This window comes from Octodon degus, unplaced genomic scaffold (assembly GCF_000260255.1).
Source record: "Octodon degus isolate 3935 unplaced genomic scaffold, OctDeg1.0 scaffold00295, whole genome shotgun sequence".
In the NCBI taxonomy this organism is placed as follows: Eukaryota; Metazoa; Chordata; class Mammalia; order Rodentia; family Octodontidae; genus Octodon; species Octodon degus.
This window is the reverse complement of record NW_004524871.1, coordinates 430,682-440,363: the sequence shown is the minus strand read 5'-3', so window position 1 is coordinate 440,363 and position 9,682 is coordinate 430,682. Positions and strand designations below refer to the sequence as shown.

The 9,682-nt window shown below is 48.3% G+C and overlaps 1 protein-coding gene and 1 non-coding gene across 2 annotated transcripts in view; one reads left to right on the top strand and one right to left on the bottom strand.

The window, feature by feature from the left end:
* Ldlrad4 (low density lipoprotein receptor class A domain containing 4) overlaps positions 1–9,682 on the top strand; it is a 324,839-nt gene that overhangs the window by 112,129 nt on the left and 203,028 nt on the right. The gene's annotated exons all lie outside the window — the stretch shown is intronic.
* LOC111814345 lies at positions 3,930–4,067 on the bottom strand. The gene has a single exon (XR_002819355.1). It is a non-coding gene; the product is annotated as a small nucleolar RNA SNORA8 (small nucleolar RNA).

Here is a 9,682-nt window from a genome sequence, read left to right as displayed (position 1 = left end):
AAAAAAAAAAAAAAATGTTCCAAGTGCCCTCATTTGTAGGGCGAAGGCCTGACTCTGCAGCCCTCCTAACTTGGCAAGTCCTGGCAGGAGGCAGGATGAAGGGGCTGGCCAGGGCTCCCCATGCATAGGGTAGAAGACCCTGTCCTTGTTTCCCAGGGGAGGAGGGAGGTTTCTTAGAGAGCAGATGGGGCCGCTGCCTTCAACAGCCCTCTATCGTATCCTCATCTTCAAGCTGTCTGCGGCCTGGGGAGCTGTCCCCTTTTCTGTCTGCCCCGCTAGGCAGGGTGGCGCCTTTCTGCCTAGATGGGCTGGGGGTGGAAGAAGAAGACAGCTCCTCGGCCTTCCTGAGCTGGTGAGCGGTGGGTGTGATAGAGTTGGTCGCTGAGTTAAGACTGCTCAGGGGAGGGACATAGAGCGCGCTGTGCTCACCTCTCCTGTGGTAGTTTCTGCTTTTCCCTCCAGAGAGTCCCTGGGAGCTGCATCTTCTGGCCTGTCAGGCTGACCAGCCCGAGAAGGCTGAGTGCAGCCTGGGTGAGGGATGAATGCTTTTCGAGGGTGTGTGTGTGTGTGTGTGTGTGTGTGTGAGTGTGATGTAGTTCCTGAGGCCTGTGGCCTGGAGGAGCTCGGGGCAGGGCCTGGGGGAGCCCGCTTGGGCCCTGATGACTGGGGTAGTGTGGAGAAGTGAACAGGAGGGGGCAGGGCCCAGGCAGTGGGCGGCCACCAGAGGTGGTCAGCGAAGCAGCTTGGTTCTGGGTGTTTTCCAAGGTGACCTCTGTACCTTCGATGAATGCTCTGAGTGCTCTTAGGAGAGTGAAGCAGTTCTTCAGAGAAGGTTCTTTCCTCAGGTGCCTTCTGCTCCTCATTGCAGATTCTGGTAATCCCTGAGTGGATGGGGGGTGGGTTTTCTGTAGATGGGAAGGGGGCCAGGATGTGGAGGGTGAGGAAGAAAGGGGAATCCGGAGGCATTGTGTGCCTGTGCCAGCCGCACCCTGAACGCACTGTGGGTGTGGACTGACAAGCTAGAAACACGCACTGAAAAAGCACAACCAGACAGGACGGTGCTGCCTGGCTTCTGCCGTGTTGCCACCTCCCCTGAGTAAAACTGATTATCACTTGGCCATTTGTAGAAGGTTGCTTCTTAACATGGACACAGAGTCAACACAGTTAAACAGTAAATAACAACAGCCAGTTTTCTGGTGAGGGTCTCAAAGACTAACAGGGTTTAGAGGTGCTGGGTGGAAGCATGTCTCTGTTTATTTCCAATTATTTTGCCATTTTTGTTTGTTTTTGTGGTGCTAGGGAAGGAACCCAGGCCATAGAGACTGGTAGGCAAATGTCCTACCACTGAGCTACATCTCCAACCCTTTACTTTTATCATTTCTTTTTTTTTTTCTTTTTTTCCTTTTTGGCCAGCTCAGCCCACCCTGAGAGTGGGGCTGGTGCAGCATGTGGTGGGATTGAACCTCGGTCCCCTGCATCTGCCTAAGCTTGCCTAAGCAGGTGAGACTGCTGAGTTATCTCTCCAGCCCCTATTTTTATCATTTCTAGCGGCCACTGAACAGTTAAAGCTTTTTGACTTGGGGTGTTGCTGTTTCACTTGGGGTGGGCATTGCATGTGCGTGTGCACTTGTGTGTATTGAACAGTGAAGAAATCCCTTATTTTGGTTTCATTTTTTGCCACACCATCCTAGTTCATGTGCCTTTGGTGCCTAAAAGTCACTTGGCTCTTAGTGTTTACCCATAGCTTTAATTTTTGTAGTAATGTTTTTCTGTGCTATGGTGCATGTCTTCATAAATGTTTCTGCTTCTATGCAATGGAAATGGACACTGCAGACCATGCGTGTTCCATAGCCGTCTTGAGCCCCACGGCTGTGTAGAATGCTGAGCTAGCCCAGTTGCTTGACTGCCAACTGATCAAATAATTGATTTTTCCCTTTTTTATTAATTTTGAGAAATGAATAGCAATGAGACAGTTTTAAAACCGATTAGTAGGACAATTTCAATAATTAATACATTGCATATTGTTGTCTTTGTGGTGGTTATTCATATTAAAAGATGCAGACATGATATCCTGTCCAAACACTATTAGTACAAGTCTTTCTTATCATTGAATTAAGAGAAAGTAGCTGTTTATCTATCCTAACTATTCTGCATATACAGATACAAAATGGTCCTTCATTTCTATCTCCTTTTTTTGCTTAGTTTTGTCAGAGAAGGGTATTCCATTACCATTTAAATATTGTAGGTGTGTGAATTCAGCAAAATAATCCAATATAGTCCTGTAGTCCATCATAGTAGTGGGTTATCCGTAGGACTGGCAATGTCAGAAGTTGTTGAGTTGAGCCTTTTACAGCTCAGCATAGTAATATGGCTTTACTTTTATACCTCATTTTTATATTTTTCTGCTGGATAGTTAAGACCAAGATAAAGCCAGACTTATATAACAAGAAATGTAACTTTTGTATCTGAGAGTCACATAGAGAGAAAACATTCTCTCAGGCTTTCACAGAGAGCAAGTTGGTCAAGCAATGGCCGTGACTCATCCACATGGCTGACACTGATGAAGGATCTACAAACTGCGGTACAGGGTTTCAGGGTAAATCCTGAGGGGATTTGACTGATTTTTCCTCTTTGCATTTTAGAATCAGAAGATTATATTTTTGTGTGAGTTTGTAATATAATTTGTTTATACAGTAGTTGAAATTTTCGTTCATATTTTAATTTTAAAAGATTAATGGATTATGAATTTTGAGTGAAGTACAGTGTGTTGAAAGAGACAAACTGAAACAATTCCCTTTTTGCATATAAGCAAAATAGAGATTTCTTAACATGGAAAACAAGTAAACTTGTTTTTGTTCCTTTGGTTTTCTGTTAACATAGACTGGCCATACAGTGGTGGATTTCCCTGACCTTTCCGTGCATGGTGAGTGTTGTGCGTGGGTTGTGTCTGTCCTTTCTTCTGCTCCCCCGGTCATCTCAGTTCTCGATGGTTCCTTCTACTTTCAGATCGTTTTGTTTTTAGTTTTGCATGCTCAAGGAGGCATGAAATACCTGTCTTTCTGTGTCTGACTGACTTTGCTCAATAGGATGTCTGGTTTCACCCGTTTTCCTGAAAATGACAGGATTGTGTTGTTTACGGATGAATATCACTCTGTTCTGTATATACACCGTATGTTATTTTTCCGTTCTGCTGATGGGCGCCCAGGCTGGTTGTAACCCAGGCTCTTGTGAATCATGTGGCAATAAGCACGGGCCTGTCTCTCTCCTCTGTGTGCTGACTCCATTGCCTTTGGGTGTGTTCCAACACACCTGCAGCTGGGCCATTGATGGCTTTAGTTTCATGACTAAAACTGTTGGTACTGTTTTCCATGGTGGTTGTCTAGATTTACATTCCTGAAACAGTATAACATCTTCAACAGCAACATCTGCTATCATTGTTATTTGCTAATAGCCTTTCACATGCTGATATGGAATCAGTGGTTTTGATTTACATTTCTCTGATGGCTAAAGATGAGTAACTTGATTTTCAATAAGATGCTGGAATTTTTGTATGGTTTACAACTGTTTTATGCCTCACTGTAGAAAAGATGATGTTTTTATATTAACTTGGATAACTTAGAAATGACTTTTGCTCTGCATTTTCTTTTCTTTTTTCAGAAATCAAATAAACTGTATTTTAAAGGAATTTCATGTGATTTAATTAGGGTCGCTTTAATGAGGCTGTCTTCAGAGTAGGCCTTCTCAGAAGCACTGAAGCTTACTCCGGCCATCCCGTCTGCCTTGCCACCGTTCTTCTGTCTCCACTTGAATTAGGGACATTGACAAATTTATGGTAGATGGATCTGCCTTAGTCTGACACCCAAAATTAAGAAAAAAAAATCACTACATAGAAGATTCTGTGTTAAAATGAAGAAACGTAAGACATGAAATAATGTATCAATAGAAATACCAGGTTTAACACGCACAAAGACTTGAAAACCAACGATGCCAGATACTGAATTTCTATGGCACTGTCTTTTGAACACACCAGCAGGAATAACTGTTGAGTGCAGATACCATATAGTGCAATGCATTTTCTTTTAGATTAAGGAGTTTAAGGTTAGCTGAATCAATGTTTTTATTTTTTATTTTAATTTTATTTTTCTGTATTTAGTACAGGGTCTATAGGGTCTCATTACACAGATTGGACTCTCAGTGATACTCCTGTTTTCAGCCTCCCAAGTGCTGGGATTACCTCATTTAGAGGAGGTGGGCGGATTACAGATGTGCACCACCATGCACAATCTCAGTTGCTGTTTCAGTGTGTCTGGGGAGCGGGGCCAGCACAGCACACCAGGATCGAACCCCCATCCCTGCGCCTGCCTAAGCAGGCACTTTTAGTCTCCTGAGCTATCTGGCCAGCCCTTGAATCAATATATTTAAAATAATAAACTCCAGAGTTTCCTATAATTCTATTTCACTTCTTAAAAAATGTGCACGGTTCCATTTTACTTTTGATAATATATCCATATTTATAAAATTTTTTTCTTAATACTTTCCACTACTAGTTTGATCTTTAGACATGTGGAATTTGCTTTTGCTTTTCTTAGAGAAATCAGATTTAAAGGGGATGATCCTGGATTCCTGATGTTGTTTTACATTCTGACCCATGTGGCTATCTGTAGGGCAGTAAAACGGGTGGAGGGAGGGGAAGTGGGGCGCAACCTGAATCTCTCATCAGCCTGGCACCAGAGCATCTGCTTCAGGTGCTGGATGGGGCTTGTGGCGATGGCTGAAGGTGGGCAAGCAGCTTTGCAGAAATGACTGTCATCCCCACCAGTGGCCTGAGGAGTGGTGCTGGAGCTAGGCTTGCTGAGCTCGCAGCTCAGTGCTCAGCTGTGGCCCAAGGACTAGCAGCCTCAGCTCCTCTGAGTGGGAAGAAGGCAGAACCTTGGGCTCACCCAGACCTGGTGGCCCATATCTGCAACTCAGCACGGGCTTACAAATTCGCATGTGCATTAAACCTTGGAACTGTGCAGTCTAGACCATCAATTTCCTACAACTGTGGTGCAGTGCAATCCCTTGGAAGCTTGTGACCCTGTGGCAGCCTGATTCAGGAGGCCAACCAAGAGTGGGACCTGAAGGCCAGAGGTCGGCTGAGCTAAGGTTTGAGAAGGGTGTGTCTGGAGGTTGACAGCTGTTCAGCTTGTCTTTCTCTGAGACTCACCCTGGCTGAGCACCTGCAGGCCCACAGGCTCTTGGGACCTTTGTCTGAGGCTGCAGCTGACAAGGATGGAGATCTGCAGGCTGCCTGGTACCCAGGCTCCATTCCTGTCTTCCAGTTCCCATAGAAACAGATGGCATGGGAAACTGGGCAGGATGCTATCTTTACTCTGTTTTTGGTGATCAGAGGCCTGTTTCTATGGGAACCAGAAGGAAGAGGGATGATAGCGGAGCAGCTATCCTGCTTTTAAATTTCAGCAGCAATCTCCCTGAGTGCTGTAAAAGTGGCGCTGCCCATATTTACCTCCACGCCTGGGTTCTGAGTGTGGCCAGGATCATTTAGAGGAGGTGGGCGGCAAAGGAAAAGAAAAGTGCGTGGTCTTACTGTGTTCTTCAAGCAAGTAACTAATTCTTCCTCCACGAAGCCGTTTTTAGGTGTTGGGATGAGTTACTCAAATGCCATCTTTAGCTGTTATTTCTTGTATGATGACGTGAGCACAGTGACATGATAGTCAGAGGAAGGAGAGAGCATTTCTACAGGAGAGATGCCCCGATGTGGAGAGCCCTGTGCTGCTGGTTGGCAGTGGATCTCTGCATTGTGTGGGAGGATGGGACAGGTCAGTAGGAGCAGGGCAGAGCCCTAGCTGGGCACAGGCTTTGGTCAGAGTAAGGACGAGGGAAGTACTGACTTGTGAGAGCAATTGAAAGTGTTGAGTGCTAACTTCACAGGCCCAAGGCTAAGCGCACTGGCCTTCAGGTTGGGGTGGGTTTCCTTAGGGCCTAACATGATGTTCAGTTTTTCCCTTTCTCTGCCTTCCATACAGAGCAGAACTTCTTCCTGCAACACCCTGACTGACCATCCATGGGTTCCGCACCTTTTCTGGGGGTCTGATCATATGGGTGACAGTGTAGCGCTGATCTGCACTCCATGCCTGGCGAAGCGTGTATGCAGGTGTCCTGCTCTGACGCTGGTTCCTCCCGTGCATCCCCATAGTTAGCCAGCCCCATTCCTTAATTGACATCAGCACTCACTCGGGGAGAAGAGTGGCTCAGGGCAGCAGTCCCCCAGGAGGTGTGGAGAGCTGCTGTGGCCACTTGAGTGTGTGGCATGCTTGTTAGCCCCTCTGTGCACAGCTGCGCCGTAACAGCTCATCTGTGTCTGTCCCAAGGGAGCAGGGGGCCCTGTGCTAGGGACAGCCCTTGGCACCCTTGCCCCAGCCCTCTGTCTGCTCCTCCCCCAGTGACCCCTTGCTCAGTGGCGACACTGGATTTGTGCATCCCCACGTCTGTCTTCTTGTTCATAGACACCTGCCAATCTGTATTTCCTTTTCAAGGCCAAGTGCCCCAAGTGCCATTCGGGACTGATAGGTGAGGTTTCAGGTGCACAGTCCTCCTCGCCTCTCTCCGCTTTCCCCGCTGCCCCATCTCTGCCTAGAGAAATCTGCTCTGGTCTTACTGCAGGGCAGGGGTAAATAAGTCAGTTCCTGCTTGCTGACTCCAGAGGGGAGGAAGTAAGTAAGTAGTAGAGCTTGATAGGGAGAAAGGGAAAAGCTGGAGACTTGCTTTATTTTAATGTATGGACATATTCATTTTGTAGTACTAGAGCCTGAGCCCAGGGAACACTGAGCTCAACCCCAGTTTTGTGTGAGGCAGATAGCCTCGCTAACCGCAGGCTGGCCTTGAGTTTGCAGTGCTCCTGTCTCAACTCCTGAGAAGCTGGGATCCTACTGGCCTGACTGAAGATGCGGCTGTCACTGCAGAGGAGGTCCACGGCAGGCTGGCAAAACTCTTAGGACCCTTTGATCACGAGTAGCCTCTCAGGCAGGCCCTGGGGGGCTGGCGTGACAGGATTCAGCTCCGGATGTGGCCGTGGCAGCTTCCTCTTGCTGTCTGCACAGCTCAGGCTGCCCAGTGGGACCAGGAACTGTCTGTGGGGCTCTTCCAGGGCAAACCCGCGTAGGCCTTTGTTACGAAGTAGTGGCTGTTGGTCTGATGACCTTTCTGCCTGGCCAGTGGCCTCTGGAACACATTGGTGTAAGGTGTGCAGGGTCCCTTTAGTTAAAGCAGGCAGCCTCCTCAGGTCTCCACCCTCTTCAGCAGCTGCTCGTTAGGACAGATGCACTTTCACAGCCCGGCCTCATGGCCTTCTGGGGGAGCGAGCGGTGCTCGGCGCCTCGGTGTGTCGAGGGAGGACTGTCCGCTGACGCGGTATACTCGACGTGCTTGGCCTCTCATTGAGGTAGTACTCATTGTCTGTCCAAACCTCCAAGAGCTGTTTGTCACCTCTCTGACCCTGTTTCCACCAGTGACATATACTCCACAGGCCAACCTTAGAAAGGGCCGTTTTATGTCTAATCCTTCAGATACCCCCCTTTTAAAAAAATATTTTATTTATTTATTTTGTGTGTGTGTGGCCAGCTCAGCCCACCAGTGGGCGGGGCTGGCTGGCATGTGGTGCTGGGGATTGAACCGAGGTCCCTGTGCTTTGCTTAGCTTAGCTTGTTCTAAGTCGGTGCTTTAGACCACTGAGCCATCTCACCAGCCCCTCCAGATACCTTTTGAAAAGCTCATCTCTTTGGGTTTCTGAGGCCAGATTGAGTGGTTCCACCAGCATGGATGGGGAACACATCTTGTCTCCAGAACTTGGCATGCGTCAGAAGACAACTTTGCCTGCTGGGTTCCAAGCCATCTTGGAAGACTGGTCTGGAAATTCTCTTTTGCTCTTCTGTGAGAAGCTGTGTTTTCCCTGGTGATTGCAGAACCCAGTCTTCCTTCGATGACACATGAGTAATTTACTTTATTCTTACTTCTGCATCCTGTGAGTGAAAGAACAGCAGAGTGATTGAGTCGAGATAGAAGCTGTAGGTGGGAATGGCTGGGTCCGTATCTATGTTTGCTCTGCAGGCAGGAGGAAGCTTCTTTTCCGGAGGTGAGCAAGACTTCTGAAGTGTGTTTTAATGGGCAGTGAGGTCATAGGAAGTCTTTTTGTCAGAATGCAAACTATTGAACAACCCTGGGGTTGTGTGTGTGTGTGTGTGTGTGTGTGTGTGTGTGTGTGTATGTGTGTGATCATTAACTGTGTTGTGGCAACTTAGCTTGAGTAAAAACTGCCCAGTAGATCAGTAAACTCTGAGCATGCCTGTGGATGATTTGGCATGGAGGCTGCAAGCTGAGGAGGGAAGACCTACCCTGGTTGTGAGTTTTTGCCTGCTGATAGGCTTGAAGCCTTGACTGGGTAAAAAGAGAAAAGGGAAGGATTTTGCTCTTTGTGCTTCTTGGGAGGAGCTCCCATCCGTGTCATCACCTTGGGCTTTTATTTCTAGTGCCTTCCAGCGCACGCTCTGGCTTTCTGACCCAGGCTCACAGTGGGCTCTGTGGTGAGCCCAGCCCTTTGACTTTCACCTGAGTCCTCTGGCTCTTTAGCGAGAAGGTGGCCACCGCGTGCTCCACACCAGTTCCACAGGCGGCCGTAAGTAGCTCTTTGTTCTATTCCATCTGCTCCCACAGGGAGCCCTACTGCCACGTGTGTGTGGCCTGTGCTGTACCTGTATCACCTGGGCAGTGGTCAGAGCCTGTGAGCAGGGCGGGTGGCCAGTGCAGGGCTGCCCACCACTGCCTGGCTCCTCTCCTCACACCACCCCAGACCACGCTGCCTTTTTTCTGGTAGTGTCCGTGAAAAATATCATTGGGGTCTGTGTACCACCATCTACCTAATGCCACATACTGAGTTGTGAAAACTCATACAGTGAAAAGTTCTGTTTCCTGAGGAATGCATTTCTCAGAAAATAGGTATGAGCAATCCTGAGACATTTCTTCGTGGAGGTCAAAGTGCCTGCTCTGGGTCTTGATGTGGGAGGCAAATGTGGGGCAGTGAGGAGCCCTGTCAGGCAGGAGTCTCAGGAAACCTTGCCTTGGCCTGCATTGGGCTTACGCTGCATGTGTCTCTGTTGGCAGGCTTGGGTGCTCGCGATCTTGTTAGCCTCTCCAGAGCTGGTTGTTCTGCCAACCTCTTAGTGTGGGAAGGAGGGTGCACTTACCAGGGCCTCAGGCTTGGCCCAGATTCGCTCAGTAGAAAGTGCAGCAGGGATCACTGTGGCCGGAGCTTGGCTAGGAGTGAGTGTGTGGGAAGCTTCTGGGTAGTGGGGGCTGGCCTCTGAGGCCCCTCGCACTCCTCAGTGGGGGGCAGGGTGGCTTGTTGGCAGAGCTCTGCCCAGGGCTAGTGGTTCTGGAGAGAGCCGTGAGTAGGACCTAAGACTGCGCCAGGGCTTCCCAGAGGTGGCAGACTGGCAGGGAAGGGGCTCGAAGGCAGCTGCACCTGTGTGAAAAGCAGTAAAGCCCTGGATGAATTTACTTACTCCTTTATTTTTTTTTTTTTTTCTTTGTAAAGGAAAATAAATTCATTTCAGAAGGGTTACTCTAGATCAAAGGAATTTGTCTTCAGTGAGAGAACTGTCTGCTGTCCGATGATTTCCTGCTAATG